The following is a 15,974-nucleotide window of genomic DNA, read 5'->3' as shown; positions in this document are numbered from 1 at the left end:
CTCTTCTTTTCTAGTGCCACTTATTTGTACGATCAGCCCAGCTTGATGAAACCAGCAGAGATCTGGCCCCATAAGCTTAAAAAGTGCTCTAAAAGTTTTGGTGTAAAAGAAACTTCTTGTGATAAATAATGTACATCATAAAGTAGAAAGAATGGAGAAGTTTATAAAACTAAACAGTAGTGAGTTGTTCTGCTGGAGCTCTCCTGGACACTGTTTCTCTTTGGATACATGTACAGTGATTTTAAGCAGATTATATCTACGATGCTACAGCTTCTGACATATAGTTATTATAGTTGATGCTGCATGCAGTCAAAGCAAGATGTGACTTGTCTACTATACCATGCAGAGGTGAACAGCTCTGTAAGAAGAATCAAGCAGCATAACCCATTAGAGTCCATTTACAAACTAACAGATATTTTACAGACATTCAACAGACGTTCAATCAAATCATAATCTCAGAAACCTGCCAACAATAAAACCCATAAATTAAAATCAAGTTATATAAGCATGACTTGATGAACCTGATGTAATCTGATGGCATGAGATGCATATCCTACATTAAGTAACAAATTCCCTTCTTTTCTCTTATCGGGTAATAGGGCAGAAAATGATTAGCAAATGTTTTGTAGCCAGTAAACCTGAACACACTGGCGTTATTTTATACAGGATTATTTGTCATTAATTTCTCCTTAGCATATCACCTTTTTATTAACAAATTGATGGCGGGGTAGACTTCCTATTAAAGACAAGTAAACTGTTCTTTTTAAATGGCTGTATGGTGCATGCATAGACCCAGACAAAACGACCTTTGTTTCTGGGTGGAGCTTCACATAAGCAGCAGAAAGCTGTGTCCTGTAGCCGTTCTCATAGTTCAGGTCCTTCTTCTCTGCTGGGACTCCAAACTCTGGCTGGGTTTTACTCAAGGGACAACTGATATGGTGCAAACAGTGTTATGGCTGCCTGCAGGAATGAGGGTATCTTGCAGGAATCATGACCTCATGGTCAGGATTGACGCTTTAATAAGTGTTGCCAGTGGTGGCACAAAAAATGAAGCACACCGGAGATACTGCATGAGTAGGTGTTTCTGAACATGGTTAGGAGAAAAATTCCAATCTTTGCAGAACAGGAGGGTACACAGGAGCCTGGGTTCAACCATCAGTGAACAAGCTGCCTAAAACAGTATGTAAAGGGCAATTTTGGAAGTGCATGTTTATTACCTTGATTTTATGGCTCATACAGTTCCATTGCCCTGTGCGGTAGAGGTCCAAAAGCTGCTATGTCTGCTCTTTGCTTGGAATAGCAAGTGCATCCTGATCCTGGAACAAATGCTCCATTTCACACCCTCTGCTGTTTCATCCCCCCCACCTTCAGCCTGGAATTGGTGGAAATAGCTTTTCAAACACAACCAGGTAGCTGAGTAGACCTAATGGAGCTTAATTGCCACATGTTTATTACATTTGCAGAGCGGAGGACACTGCAGTCTGAATGTCTAAATTAATCCTGCATTACCAGGCCAGCTACCATGACATTTCTATGTTCCAGTATAATGCAAACATAACAATTCATTTGATTTCTTTATGTCAGAAGAGAGAATCATGCAGAGTATGGAGGTCTCAGTCTTGACCTGGGTCTTTTCAAGCAGACAAGGGGACATGAAAGCTGCAGGGCACAGACAGGCGCTGCATGGGGACAGCTGGGCAGGACCTGGGCAAATAAATGCACTCTGCATCTTCCCCTGACCTGTCTCTACCTACGCTCTGGCTCACACCACTTTATTGCTTCAGGGCTACAGCTTTTGCAGGAGGCAGAAAAAAGTGGATGCTGAAATCCCATTGAAAGTAGATGCTGCATCCCTTTACGTCTTAAATCCGTCTGAAATGTTTGTGGTCGTGATGGTGAAGCTGTTGAAATGTGTCCTGCATTAGGGTGACACAGTTCTTCCTGACTCTTAAAGATTACACCTAAAAATATAACCCTTAGGGATATTTTTAGAGTAACTCTGCTAGGAGAAAGACAAGCTCCCACGAAGAAAAAGAAGAAACAGTTTGAAAAGTAGATGAGAAGCACAATGCAATTTTGTCTTTATTTAAAGTGAAGATGCCTCGTTTTAACTGAGGACAGGAGAGTTTCCTTCCTTCACATGTTATTTTGCTTGTCTTAAATGGAAAAAGATTTGTGACCTACATGGTCTCTGTTCTGTTCAAGTGATGAAAGGGTGGCCTTATTTATAGACATATAAAATTGTTTAAGTAAAGAAGTCCTGGGTGGTGCAGGAGGTTTTTATCATTGCTAGCATGGTTATTTTCATTGCCCTTGTTTTGACTCAGCATATAGGAAAGGCAGACAGGGCCCTTGCCCAGGGCTGTGGGAGACCAGGGGAGCTCCCATGGCTGGGGCTGGGCTGGGAACCCCGTGCAGGGGCTGAGCATTCCTGCCTTACAGAGATAAATGAGCTAAAAGCTTTCCAAGTGTTGTCTAAGTGTGAAAAGAAAGAGCAACTGTCTCTAGACATGTTTTGCTAAGGTGCCGCTTCTCTTTTGAGCAAGCAGCCTCTTCAAAGGGATTGGCTTTTTCATCTCAATGCCGTAGCGAGACAATAGTCAATTCTTGGTACTGAATATCTTCAATTACCACAATCCCTTGCAGGATATGACACTAGAAAGGCTATGCATAGAGAGGATAATTTTGGTTCATAGCCTTTAAATGTTCCCAGCCGCAATAGTGTGGTGAAAGAAGATGTCTTCCAAGAAGTTCACATTACTGGCTGTAGTAAAATAAAATAGCTATATTGTTTCAGCCAGCAATTTCTTCCCATTGTCTTCGTTTTAAAACCCATGCATACTCAAAGGTGAAGGGATGTGTTTCACTACAATTTGAGAACTGTACTGTAACCAAATATTATCTTCATTTTGCTCCTTGTTTCATGTTACTTTTTGGTCCTTGAGTTCTCCAAAGTTCATCACTGTCTGTGACATTACCGTGACTTGCTCACTTTCTCATTATTTCCCCAATCAATAGGAGAACAATATATGGTGTTATTCTGTATTTCAGTTACCTGTCACTCAGTGTTTTATCTCCATTGATACTCCAGGTACTGCTCACAGAAACTAAAGTAGGCTGTCTTGTCTTCCGCTAATCTTGAATGCCTTTTGTTCAAGAGGTGTTTTGTATTCATCAGTCAACTAAGGACTCATCCTGAAGAAGCCCTCAGTCAGCACATAGATCTCAGTGAAAAACGGATATGCAGCTCGTGAAATATTCATAGCAAAATGTACCTCAATCATTTTCACCTTTTGACCCTTTGAGGCTGAAAGTATTATCAGCAATAAGTGGCAAATCTTACGGATGTGAAATTTTCATAGATGAAATACCTTGCCATTCTTTCTTATCCACTTTTAGTATTAAGCCTATTCAGAAGGTACATTTATCTACCCACTCTATCTGCCACTAGAGTTGTGCCAAACTCAAAACAACTTTAATAAAAGTCCAAAGTTGAAATGGTAGCAACCAAAACCTGGAAATAACCAAGACTTTTAAAGGGAAGGAAAAATGCTGTGGATGCTTGCTGCTTCCAGCACTTCACTGGGGGGCAACGAAGAGCCCTTTTAGAATGGCTGTAATAAGTACAGTGTAGTGCTATTCATAACCAAAACTGTTATTTGGGGAATCAAGTGACAAGTTGTCTCCATTTGTTAAGTTAAAATCTAGCACAATAAGTGAGATTTTCTGGTACTTAGAGTCTGCTAAAGGAGAAAGATGAATGCTGATGGTAGGCAATTAGCTCGTTCAGGGATCTCCACAGTTGAGAGCAGCAGGCTGCAAAGTCTGCAACAATGGCTTGAAGAATGATTGCAAGCAGAAACAGTCTTCTAAAACTGGATAACGTTTCTCCAAAGCTAAAAAAATTAAGTTTTGCCTATCTAAATAATAACATCTCTGCTTTGGTGCTAATCCAAGCAGTCCTATCCACAAGCTGGCTCATGTAAGCAACAGGATCCATCCTTTCTAAAACAGATTAGCTGTGTGTTGGTGATGCCCTCCAAAGCAGCGGCTTTGTAATCAAACAGTGGTAGAAGCAGCATTTCCAGTGATATTTCACTAATGAAAGCTTTAGTTAGATGAACATCCAGTGCTTAACAAGTTAATGTCCAAGTGAATACCACTGGCCAGGAGAAGAAATTGTCTGAAACATAAAATGCAGTTAAGATCCTCAAGGATAAGACAGCATTGTATCCTTAGGCAAGGGAAAGGACAGGCAAAGTTATAAATGAGTGCAGGGATGACCTGTGGCAAGTCACCTAACCACTCTGTGCCTCAGTTTCCCAAACTGTAAATCTGAGTTAGCATCAACACCTTGTAAAAAATAGGAATAAACCCCTTCTACTGTAGGGTAGTTTGGCTTTCTGTGTTCTGCAGCACTATTTTGCCTCCTGCTATCCACGTGTGAAGTATATATCACCAGTTAACAAAGGTTCCTATTACATTATTTTACATGTCCTTTGATTTCAATAACACATCTTCAGGTTCTTGCCGTAACTTGAAAATGATTTTGCAGTTGTCTGTAGTGTGCCTATTGCTCTTGAATGCGCTTTGCTCTCTCTTCTTTCCTCCTAGAAGGGTTTTTGGTTATGTATTCCGATGAGAAGGACTCACTGAAATGATGGATGAAAGCAGAGAAAAGTAGTGTGCATAACAAGCCAGAATACTTGTCTGTCTCCTAAGTATTTTATTTACTTCAGGATTTAGTCCAATGTGCTGGTTGGGGTGCATGAAAAAGCATACTTGGTGCAAATAGATAGTAAAATGTTTTTCTCTTTGATTTCTGTTAGTTGTATTCCTATTTAATAAGTATATTGGATAGCAGATGGACAGAAGAATACTCTTGGTTGGAGGCATCCTTATGGATGACAAAATCACACTCCCGCTCAGTGATAAATCTTATGAATGTAGAAACTATAAAGACTTAGATTTCTCCTGAAGTTACCTCTTGTGATTGGTAAATTTATTCTCTTCTCTCTATGGAACAACTCAGGCCTGTGATTTTTAATATGAATTAGCAGATTTCCAGAGGTGTTTCAATACTGTTGCTATAGGGGAGAAATGAATGAGTTTCTCAAAGACCTCCCTATCAGGTTCAACACTAAAGTCTCTTTGAGATTCAGTGTTTCCAGCAATCTTTCTGTCAGCAGCTGAAGCTGGGAGCTTAAGTCTATACCTGGGCACGTGGGAGAGGACCCAGGGCCTGGGAGGTGTCTAGAGTAGAGTGACTCTCCCAGATCCTACTGGGATTGGCTGAGCAACTTACACTGGAAATCAGAGCATGTGTTTGGGGATTAAACATTTGACTTAGGGCATGTTTAGCTGGAAAGAACTAGCTCTCTGAGGTCTGGAACATGCAGTAGAGTACATCGCTTTGGGACATTCATCTCAGATGTGCTATCTCTGTGAGCTCGCTGGCATGCTGTAAGGGATGGCATGCAGATAGAGTGTCTACCCTGTATTGCTGAAGCAAAGAGCCCATCTCCTCCAGGACCTGTGAAAGTCTCATTTTCTGTCCCTGTTGAATTCTTCTCGGTTAGTGTCAGAAAGCATGGGAAAATTGATTACACTCCCGTGAGGGCTATTTCTGTAACATACATGCATGATAATCCCAAAGGATTTTTTCCCCAAAAGTGATCCAAAGCCTAGGATCCATGTAAAATGTCAAACACCTTCTGAAAAACAGGTTTCTGCAATAGCAAATCTACTTGTACTTCCTTCTCTGACCCCTCAAAACACGGACAGGAAGCCACATCCTGCCATTAATTTCAATTAACAAATAAGGGTGTGCTCAGAGGGGAATCCCATGGCTCAAGGAAAGGACACATTCCTTTCACCTCAAGGTATGGGTCTAAATCTAGTTGAGGTGGTAGAAGGTGGCAGTCTACCTTGGGGCCAGCACCAAATGAGTTGTTAAACACTCAACTTCATATGGTCCCTTGACTGGAAAGCAATTGGCACTAATTGCTCTTCCTATAGATAGAAATAGATATAGATAGATAGCTATAGATACAGATGATATAGATAGATATAGACAGATATAGAAAGTTATAGGCATCCAAAGGCTCAACTTCTGACCAGGCTTTTTGGCCCTACTGTGCTCTGCAGCCGCTGGCACCCAGATACAGATTATGCTTATACCCAGAGGTAAATTCAGGACTGGAGGCTGCCCTTTCCAGTGGCGGAAGACATCTTGAACATACAGGAAAGGAGGAGCTACCTCATGCCTGAGGGTCCCAAATTGCCACCACAACTGAGCAGCACTAAGTAAAACATCTGTACTTCAGCCTGGACTCACTGTCTCTCATGTGGATGTCTGCCTCTTCTCTTTCAAACACAAAGTAAGCACCACTGCTTTCTTCCAAATCAGCGGCCAGAAGCTGCCTCTGTCTGCTTTGGTGATGAGGCAGTCAGTGCCAGGACTTGCCTACGCCACAGTCAGGTTGGTTGGTCACCAAACTCACAAGAGATGGCATCATCCCCCAAGTTGTATCTTTTGACATTGCTTCCATGTCTCCAAAGGGATCCAAGGGCTTGGGATGTTGTGGGAGAATGTTATGTGGAGAGGGTACTCAGGCATTGGAACAGGCTTCCCAGGGAAGTGGTGGAATCACCACCCCTGGAAGTGTTCAAAAAATGTGTGAATGAGGCCCTTATTGACATGGTTTAATGGTGGAATTGGCTGTGCTGGGTTAATGGTTGGACTTGATGGTTTAAAGGTCTTTTCCAGCCTTGTTGATTCTATGGTTCTATGGCCCACGCTGTATGTGCTTTGTGGATATATCTGCTTTTGCAACACATCTTGCCAACATCTGGAAAGATCAGCAGTGTTGAGGCATGTCTGGTCCTGTTGGGTTCATTGTAACTGAAGTTACACGCTTGTTATGTGTCTGTAGGTCTAGCTCTTTAACTTATACAGCTAGGATTTTGTCTGATCAAGCTCACTCAAGATAAACATAATTTAACCATTGAAAACAGAAATGGAAATCAACACAAGCAATGAAAACCAGTAATTAGAGTTGCTGACAGTGGGCACAGAGAGAAGGTGTGAAGGATGGTATCTGCAGATCCCTTTTGCTTCTTGAATCAAGGAGCATCCTTAGAAACACAGCACAAACTTTACCATTTTCATGCTTTAGCTGAAAAGATGCCTACCCGTGCAAAAGGATTTTCTTTATAACTTTAATTAACATACCCGATATGAAAAGAAAAACAAAAGCAACACCTTCTTGTCACATATCCTCAGTATTAAAGAGCATCAGCAACTAGAAATGAATCACAGTTCTTCTTGCAAATGGGCTGAGTGTTTTCATTCTGCATGCTGACCTGATTGAGTCATGAGGAAGCACCAGCAAGATTTTAATTCCATATAGTACATCCCCACCTCTGAATTTATTTACCAAGTATAACATTTATTTAATGTAATTTAGTTCTAAATATTTAAAAGCTCACTTTGTTTAATATGTTTTCAAGTACAAGATGTTAAGTAATTATGTATGATGTGGTGGTCTTTTATTAGGTAGTTAATGACCATCTGGGAATTCAAGCCCCAAGGCAATGCCAAGGGCTTCTGAGTATTAGCTGGCCATTAACATAGTGCTAATGGACTAGCATACTCTACATGATTATTAACTAAGCATAAAAAAATAGCATTCAAATTAAAATAGGAAATTCAGGTTTAAAGCTTCTCTAGCATCCTTAATTTAATCAGATCATAGTGACCCATATGGCTGAGTCTTGTGTTGAACTGAATCAAACGGCAAAGACAAGCTAGCACCTCCTCTAGACAAACTGGAGTTACATACCAGGTCCTCACTGCTCCCAGGTGCCAACATCCCTGTGTCACAGCCCAGAAGCCTGCTCTGCCCACATGAGGAATCCTGCTGCCATCCCAGTCCCCCTGCATCACATGGGTGTCAGTAAAACAGGAGCATGGCAGGATGCTGCCCTTTCCCAGCCATGAATGGAGCCAGGAGGGATGCCCCAGCCTCCTACACACCCCTGAAGTCTGGGGGCTCTTGCTGGACCGGGTGGCATCTCAGAGACTGGGGTTATACCAAAAGCATTGGCTGTTCTGTCACGACTAGGACCGTATTTCCCCACTACTGCACACTTTGCAGTCATTGAATTTTTCTGGTGTTTTCTTTTCCCTTTTAATTAAGTGATGAAAGACAAGGATAATCAAAGATATTCATTGTAAACAAATCTAAGATAAAAAGGTCTGGTGCATTTTAATATGCTCAGGCAGCATTGTAGCGCATAAACAATATTTCAGAGAGGAGGTAAGAGCAGATACTGATTTTGTTTCACTGCTGCCTCGATACTGTACTTCTCATATGCAGGTATCAAGATCACTTTCGTAGAAGTTAGAGATGTAAATGATCTATTAGATTATACTATTCTCTTGACATGATAATGTGCTCTGTATAGACTTGTATTGAGTTTGTTTTGCCATTGTTTGTCATAAAGTCTCCACAGACTTAAATTGCCCTCATTTTGCCATCACAATGACATCTTAATATGGTCTCTGCTCTACCGAGTTGCCATGACATTATCATGAGATCATTAGACTACGCAAAGTCTCATGCAAGAGAGAAAACCACAAAGAAGAAAAAAAGAACCCAACCCAGAAAACAGCTGTTGGGATTTGAAAATTGCATTTCTATTTCTTTCATTGCACTACAGATCTTTGGGCAGGGAAAAGAGGTGTTCGAACACAAGCTTCAGTGGTAACCTCATGGATGCCTAGAAACAGCCTGGGATAATCTGTGCAAACTGCCTTTGTTGTTAGCACAAGATGTTAAAACATTTTTATTAAAACAAAAGTGTCTTTATTGTTATCACAGGCTTTTTGTTGCTTAAAAAAAAAAAAAAGTGCATTTTTCTCTGGTACAAGGATCTGATTAAAGTTGGGTGTAGGAAATGTGAAGGAAAAACATTAAAAAGAATTAAAGAATCAGTGTCAAACAAATGTTCTTCCTAGAGAAAAAATGGCAGTACATAAAGGTTTAGGTGAAGACTTTCCATCTTTCTTTTTTGCAGGCAAAGAAAACTGTTTAGAAATCTATTGAATAGCACAGTGCATTCCAAAAGGACCCAGAGGAATCTGAGCCCTTAATAAGCCATATACTTTTGAGGTAACTGATGAAGGCAACCGTCTCTGGGCTGAAATACAATTGTTTAATGGGACATAGCAATGCCACATGAAGCCAAGAGCCAAAGGAAAAAAAACTATGCCCAAGGTGTGTGCAGTTAATGCAAAATATTTGTGCTGCTATGTGGCTGGAACACACATGATCTCAAGTCCAGGAAAAATTAAAAGGTTAAAAAAGTTACAACCAAAGAAACAACAGGACAGTGCCAAGTGAAAGGTCACAAGACAAATGAAAAACACATCAAACGGCTCACCCACTGATGTGCTGTAATAGCAAAATGACCCCCATTAAAATGTTCACTGTGAGTGCAGTATCAGAAGCTCTCCAAAGAATGCATGAAAACGTTGGCTTCCTAAATTAATCAAGTTTTATGGCTTGCTTGGAAATTTTCGTTAGGACTTCTAAATACTAATGTACCACTTCAGCTAATATAATTTCCCCTTGAAAACACACCTTCTTTTCCAGTAATAGGAAGTCTGTTTATTACTGCCACCACCCCGATTTTATGGCATCCTATGTGCTCACGTGTATTAACCAATACTAGGAATGATCTTGGCTTAAATGTTATGTCCATTTGCCTTAATCTTTTCTCTCCACTGTGCAAAGGGGAAAAAGAAAATAAAGGTTTAATGTGAAATCTGAAGCTAAAGGGACATCACTTTCTAACAGTGTGTACTGTGCCCATCCAGAGCAATTATTATTGCTCATTACATTTCCATGCAGAAATCATTACATTTTATATCACAATATGCATTTTTTTATAAGTAAGCTTTAAGCAAATTAGAATACTTAATATGTTTTTTGAGCTTTTGCCAGGCGTGTGCTCCCAAGCCAGTTCCTCCTATTTACATTGTAGCATTTATCCATTTCCAAATATGAGAAGATTTATCTATCAGATTCTGTGCAAATTCAGTACACAGATAATTTGTAAAAAGCTTTCTTTCTTTTTGGTGTTTTTTTTTTTTTTTTTTCCCAAATGTTCTGTGGTTTTTCTAATCTCATCTCTTTTCTAATTTCCTAATCATATAACCTTGAAGTCTAAAGACACAGCCTGTGATAATCTGTGTAAACTGTCTTTATTGTTATCACAGACATTTATAAAAAACCCCCAAAACAACACACACACACACACACACACACGAGCACACATTCAAAGCTGCCTTTTAAGTAATACTTTAGTCACAGTTCAATCAGATCCACATTACTGCTACTCATCAGATAGAAAGTGTTCGCGAGCAGGAGGGGGATATTGACTTTAAAAATTCACTGGCGAGGCGTACAGAGCCTGCAGGAATGTCAAAACTCCAACCTGCATTTTGATGTTTTTGCCTCAGGTTAGTCTTGACTGACATGCTTGGAGCACTCTTGTTTGTGCTCCGGCATCCATTAACTGTCCTTGACTCAATGTTATATGGGCCTTTACGGTCAGCTCGGTGCCTAATGGTTACAGCAGATTAGATGCCACGAGGTGTAAGAAAAGCATACGCCTCACTTTAAGGGATCACATTGGTTGGGCTCTGCTTCATTGGGGGGTATTGTTTGATCCTAAATTAATGAGTGCCTGTTAATTATTATTCTGATAACTCTGCTTCACGTGGGAGCATGCCAGGCAAGTGGTGCTGTAAAAAAACCAGAGTTTTGCAAAAAGAAAACAAAATGTCAAGGTTGAGATGTCTTTGAGTGGGCTGGGTTTGCATGTAAGGCATTTCACTCGAGTGTGGATGTCGCTGGATGCGGGGAAAAGAAAGTCTTAGCTCTACTTTTGTTCAGCATTAAACAACTGCCTCTCAAAGACAGCTCAGGAAAGGCTTATCAGTCTAGCATAGAGATAGATGTATATGTCTGTAACCCCCTGCAATGTGCATTGCTGACTTTCCTTCTTTGGCTTTGTTCTTCCCTGGTTTCCTCAAAGTTTTTGAAGAATAATCCAAAACCCACTTGCACTTGGGTTCAAGGAAAGTCTTCCTTTCAAAAAGGGGGTAATACGGGCACTAAAGCGGTGTTAACATTAACAATCATTTTAATCATTCTGATGTCACTCCCATTAATATATATATAGAGAAAGAACTCTGCAGTAAGTGCTGACAGGTACAAATGTGCTCATAGAAATGTTTTTCTTTAACATCAAGCTCAGATAAGCTTCGGAGGTGCCTATATTCATTTGCTGGGAAGTACTGAGATTAGACAGATGTCTCAATTTAAAAAGGGAGAAAAAAACCTCTCATGTAGATGTGACACTTGCTCACCTGTGTTTTTCTGCCAGTCTATATAATGCTATCAGAACATAACCAGAGTTTTGATTTATACACCTCATTTGACGTTGACTGGCAGCTCTACAGAGAACACATGCGAAGAGATGGTAATTTAGGAATATGGAGAGCTTATTAGGCCAAATGGAAAGAAAAAGATAAAAAAGATCGTTTCGTTTTACTTCTTTTGAAATTAAATGGGGACCAAAGCACCAAACCCGAACATCACCACACTGAGGCACTGGGAGCATGAACCTGGACAGGGCCCAGGATGTGCAGATGGCCCCCATCTCTGCAAAAGGTCAGGTGGGGAATGCAAAATGCCCTAAATTCTAGCTTTGGAGGGGCTAGACATTTTAATCTGACTTAATAGTTGAGGGCAATCTGGGTTATTAAATTGACCTCTTTTACTTATCTGAGATATTTCACCAGAGGTGATCCTCGCTGCTCTGTGACTTCATACTTCTCAGCTGTGGTTCATAGGTGGCAATGTAGAAAGTGCCCCTTCAGCTCACCAGGTCGCCCATAACCATGAAGCTGGCTGCCTACATTTAGCATATTTCAGTTTCAAACCCCTCATTTGGGCTCAGCAAATTTCTCCTAGTTGAAAATCTCTAAGAAAAAAGGGTGCTAGATAGGAGTATAATTTCTTCTGGTAGTGTTAAAGTTGGCTCAAGCTGGATAATGTTATTGACAATGGCTTGGGGCTTTTGAAACAGCAAAATGTTTGGAATTAGAATATGACAAGTGATTAAAAAACTGAGATGAATGAAGAAAAAGAAAAAGCCATGTGTCCCCACGTAACTTGGTCATGAAATGTCAGGAGGTCACATAGCTGACTCCTTGTTTTCACTAGACCATAAATTTCATTGTCTTGAAATAATGTTTTTCTTTCACCAAAAACCAACTAAGGCAGCGTTGGAATCCTGTAAGCACAAGGGTGGTGAGAAATGGCTATATATTTTTTCTCACTTTTTTGTGTCTTGCATTGCTAAAGCCACTTGAAATGTCTTCTGTCTTCTGTTTCTTTTCCTTTGGAATAAAGTTTACTGCTTGTGAATAGCTCTCAGCTGACAGCTCTTGAGACCAAAAGCCTACTTCACAGATGCAGAATGAACCAGCACAAGAAGTGGCTTCGTTGGCAACTTCCCCACAATGTTAAAGACTCTCTGCCTCAGCCCTCATCTAGTAGGTGGCCAGTTTAGATCTTGTGGGGTTTTCAGGCTTTGGCATCAGTTGTCTACTGCCTGACTATCAATAGACAAGGTCACCTCCTGGTTGGTGTTAATTTGCCTTGAAATTTAAACCCCCACACCTATAAGCATGCCAGGTTGTGTGGATCATCCAGTTGTGTGCTGAGTCCCAGATGGAAAGCATCTTGTATCTCCAAACTTGTGCCATTTTACATACAACTTCCAAGAGAACCTGGGACTGGTTAGGTGGCTGGTTCTTTTCTATCTAATCTGCTCCAAGTCTTGTGTTGGTGTTCAAAGTAAAATCAGTTAAAATGGGCAAAATAGTAACTTCTTAGCTTGACAATGAATCACCATGTTTGGGGCATTGCTGAAAAAATAAATTCAATACGGATCACAGCATCTCATGTGGTAGCATGGGGCAGGCATTAAACCTTCTGCCAGGCACATGAATCACAGTGGGAGCTGCAGGAGAATAAGCAAGTTCTGCTTTGGCCTATTTCCTACAAATCTCTTCTTGCTTCTGCTTTCAGGTACAACAAGTGCATGGTTACATCAGGAGCTGCATCATGGCGCATCAGGTCTGCTGGGCCAGAACTGGAGCTTTGTCATAAGCTTCAGGACTAGAGGAAGGAGAGTGTGACTATGAGCCATCACCATCTGCCTGTGCTGCTCAGACTCAGTGCTGCAGGTGGACTGGTGCTCATGTGCATGTGTGAACGTGGAAAACAAAGTCTATTCCCGGTCTGAAGACAAATCACAATGTGCTTTACAAGCTGTGCCTACTTGAAAAAGGGTCTCAGTGACTTCTAGGGAATCTCCATTTCCTGGTGAAGTATCATCTTCTTGAGGCTACAATAAAAGGCAAAACTTGAGGCTTCTGGGAACTTCCTTTGGGTGCAGTTTTTTTATTAAATGCCTTAAAGGATCTATGTGGATGAGAGCAAGAGGTGTATTGTAAGGCCAGGCAGTCTTGTTTCATGCACCTTGCCACCACATGGCCGATGCGTTGTGTGTTTGCTGGGAGTGAGGGCAACAAGCCTTTGGTCCTCAGTCATTACATACGAGTAAGCACTTGTTGAAATGACAAGGAGACTTTGAGCCCTGCATCTCTGCTAGAGGGTGACACACTCAGTGGCCACTGAGAATTGCCAAACCTCAATGTATACGTGTGGACATTTCTGAATTACAGATGCTTCACCATGTTACAGCAGAATCTGCTGTTTTGTGGCAATCTCTACAGAAATCATGTGCCTGCTGGAAGTGTCTGTATCCTGGGGATTACCCCTGCAGAATGTATGTGCTGTAAGTGGAATTTTTTAGTCCTGGCTTTCATTGCTGTGATGGGGGAAGACTGGGACAGAATGCACAGCTCCCATCTGGCCAAGGGGAAGGCATTCAGGCTGGGTGCTGTTCTGTAGTCCTCAGTTCTTGACACTTGATAACGCTGCAGTCGGGTGACAGGAATTGGGATCTTCAGGGCTTTGCAATGCATTCATCACAGCCCTGTTTGTTTTGCTCTGAAGTTTCCTGTGGTTTTCAGCTCTGTTGGAGCTGCTGCGATTCCCAGATAAGTGTGTTTGGCTGTGGGTGCGGCTGAGCCAGAGGAGGGTGCCATTTCGGAGGTTTTGCTTTTGGGATATTTTTAGCTGGAGGAATAAGCACGTGCACGAGGGAGTTTTCCCGATGGAACACATGATTTCAGCGCACTGTGGAGTTCACCTCAGTGTGAGATTAGCCACACAGAGAGGATGTGAATAAAAACAAAAGATACCTTTAAGTTGGCCGGCTCTAATGCTGACCCCAGAGCAGCTCCCACTAACAAGCCACCCACCCACCAGTCGCCAATGTTGTTACTCATGTGCAATGCCCAGAAATGAGGAAGTGCTGTTTGATTTTGACTGTGCTATTTGACCCTGTTGTTTAACATGCATCTCATACAGCTTTTTATAGATGGTACAGTGCAGCTCAAATACCCCCAAAGTGCAGTGCTAGGGAAGAAACCAAAGACCACATGGACCTAAACAAGTGCTACGGCAAGATTTTAGACATGTAGAGGTACCTTGCATCATGAACCTCTGCATTTAGCAGCCACACCACTTCAGAAGCACCTGAGCATACCAGCCTTCCTGCTACTTCACCTTGGGGTTGCCTGAGGGCTGCCAACCCACTCCTGTGTGTACGGACCTGCTCTGATTTCCATGGTGAGGCACTCAGAAAGGAGGAAGGCTTGCTTTAGCAGGGAGTGGTATAGGTCTACTCATAGATTTACTCAGGGAAAGGTGATCACATACTGGGCAGGCTTATCTACCTTTTCTGCAGTAACCTACAGTTCTTTCATTGATCTGCTGGGATTTAGCCCATCCAATCTGTCCACCAAAAGAGTCCCCTTGCAGCGTGATGTAGTGATGAAGGAGTAACCAACACTAGTGTTCTCTCCCTGGTTTCAAGATGGGGTCGCCATGCTTAAAATGGTGCATGGGGTCACCCATACAGCCAGTAAAAGGAGCATATATAACAAGTACGACATGATGGATGATGGAGAGGATGGGGCAGAAGGTGCAGGGCTAGTCTTTCGAACTTTTGCTGTTGTCTTAACCCATGAATTTATATGCTTAAACAGTGTTAGAAAATCCAGAACATCTCTTTTCTTCTCTGCAGCCTTGGTCATTTGGAAGAGGAGCCATGTGCTTCTATGCCTGTTTGTCTCTAGTCCCACAAATATTGCTTTCCTTTCTTCACATTGGCACCCTTTCCCTAGAGGGGATGCTGGTGAGTTGACATTAGTCTATAACCTGGTGCACAGGACCCTTTCCCAGAATAAGGAGGTGAACTGCCTTTGGCAAAGCACTGAACAAAAATATTGCATTTCTTGGCCAGATATTTTTCATGAAATTGTGAAGGTGCCTACTTCTAGGGTGAGATCCAGGTCTTGAAATGAGGAGGGGTATTCAGGTGCAGAGATGGCACTAGAGTTAAGGCAAACACATGCTTTATACTCTTATTAACAGTGAGCAGAATTTTTAAAGCATTTTCCAGGAGCACTGACCTCTCAGTGCACTGTTGTGAGCTTGGGCTTTGAAATTCCTGACTCGTTGGTATCTAAACCCTTCATTTGATCTGGCCCAGCCACGTCTACAGCAGCCTGGAAACTGAGAGAAGGAGTGATCAGTTTAGTGCTCCATTAATATCGTGGTATATGTAGAAGGAAAAGTATCAACAACATCACTGTCCATAAGCAGTTGGAAAAGTAAATGCATCATCATTTTTATTGCTATTATAAAATATGACTGCTTATAACTTAACTCTGCAAACACTTACTGGTGTCAGAAAAAACT

The sequence above is a fragment of the Psittacula echo genome (genome assembly GCF_963264785.1).
Source record: "Psittacula echo genome assembly, chromosome: 4".
NCBI lineage: Eukaryota > Metazoa > Chordata > Aves > Psittaciformes > Psittacidae > Psittacula > Psittacula echo.
The sequence above is the reverse complement of the archived record's forward strand: the minus strand, read 5'-3'. Positions refer to the sequence as shown.